This window comes from Amborella trichopoda, chromosome 3 (assembly GCF_054954075.1).
Source record: "Amborella trichopoda isolate Santa Cruz 75 chromosome 3, AtrichopodaSantaCruz75HAP2 v2.0, whole genome shotgun sequence".
Lineage (NCBI taxonomy): Eukaryota > Viridiplantae > Streptophyta > Magnoliopsida > Amborellales > Amborellaceae > Amborella > Amborella trichopoda.
Genome location: NC_142338.1, coordinates 34,893,362 through 34,895,490, shown reverse-complemented (window position 1 = coordinate 34,895,490; position 2,129 = coordinate 34,893,362).

Genomic DNA, 2,129 nt, shown 5'->3' with positions numbered 1-2,129 from the left:
CTCAATTTATTTTTCTGTACCTTATTTTTATTTTATATTACAAAAAAATATCTCTATTTATTCTATCAACAAAAAATTATCTCAAATTAGCTTCTTTTAACTAGTTTTATTTTTTATTACCAAAAAGTTCCTCGATTTCTGTTTTTCATCAATAAAGCCTCATTATATTTTTCTTTACATGATATTTTTTTAACTTAGTTTTATTTTTAATTACCAAAAATACCTCAACCGATTTTTAATTGATTTTCCAAACGTACCTCAATTTTTTTATTTTAGCATAAAACACCTCAAACGTTTTTTCTTTACGTCATTTTTATTTTTCATTCCAATAAATAACCTCAATTTAATTTTTTACCAAATAATAGCACAAATTATTTTCATTACCTCATTTTATGCTTTATTGGAAAAAAGTACCTCATTATTGCTAATATTCCACCGAAAAATACCTCACCAAAAAGTATCTCAATTTATTTTTATAAAAAAATACCGCTGATTATTTTTTCTTACCTCAATTTTTTTTTATTACAAAAAAGAGCACACGTGTTTAATTTTTTTACGACAAATACATCAATTGTTTTTTATTTTACTTGAACTCATTTTATTTTCTGTTAAAAAAAAATACGCCAATTTATATTTTAACCAAAAAATGCCACAAACTATTTTCCTTTACCTCATCTTATTTTTCATTGCCGAAAAGGTAACCCATTTTATTTCTATATAGAAAATACCTGATTTTTTATTTAATTACCAAAAGTTACCTCAATTTATTTATTTTTGCAAAAATCCTCAAATTATTTTTCTTTACCTTATTTTATTTTTTATAACAAAAAAGTACCTCTATTTAATCTTTCAAAAAAAAAATACCTCAATTTAGTTTCTGTTAACTAGTTTTATTTTTTATTACCAAAAAGTTCCTCGATTTATTTTTTTCATCAAAAAACCTCATTATATTTTTTTTTACTTGATATTATTGTTTATTTCCCCAAAGTAACTCAAATGATTTTTTTTGCCTCATTTTATTATTTATTTCCAACTAATTCCTCAATTTAATTTTCAAACGAATAATACCGCAATTTATTCTAATTTGCAAAAGCACGTCCATTTATTTCTTAAGCAAAAAATACCTCCAAATATTTTTCTTTACCTGATTTTTTTTTTATTTCATTAAATAACCTCAACTTATTTTTTGACGGAAAAATACCACAAATTATTTTTCTATACCTCATTTTATTTGTTAATACAAAGAGGCCACCACAATTTATTTTTCATTCGAAAAATACTTATGTTTATTTTTAATTACCAAAAAGTAGCAATTTATTTTTCACAAAAAAAAACCTCACATTATTTTTTCTTAGGTCACTTTATTTTTTATTACCAAAACGCACCTAATTAAATTTTTTTTACTAAAAAAATATCAAAATATTTTTCTTCACCTCATTTTATTTTTTCTTACCAATAAATAACTCCATTTATTTTTCCTTACATCATTTTTTTTTTCGGTAACCAAAATGTACCACAGTTTATTATAATTACAAAAGAGTACCCAATTTATTTATTTTTTACCTAAAAGCACCTCTGTTTATTTAAATTACCGATGAGTACCTCAAATTCGTTTTTTTAACCAAATACCTCAAATTACTTTTCCTTACCATATTTAATTATTATTTTTACAAAAAAGTAGCTCAATTTATTATTAAAAAGTAAAATATCTCATATTATTTTAATTACCAAAATTTACCTCAATTTATTATTTGACCATCAAATTATTTTTCCTTACCCCATTTTATTTTTTTATTACATTTAGGAACCTTAATTTGCTTTTAACAAAATATATATCAAAATATTTTTTTTTAACTCAATTTTATTTTTTATTACCAAAAATACCTCAACCGAATTTTCAAATTGTTTGCCAAACATATCTCAATTTATTTATTTTAGCATAAAACACCTCAATTTTTTTTTTTACTTCATTTTTATTTTTTATTTCAATAAATAACCTCAACATATTTTTTACCAAATAATAGCAAAAATTATTTTCCATTACCTCATTTTATGTCTTATTGGAAAAAGTACCTCGTTATTGCTATTTTTCCAGCAAAAAATACCTCACCAAAAAGTATCTCAAATTA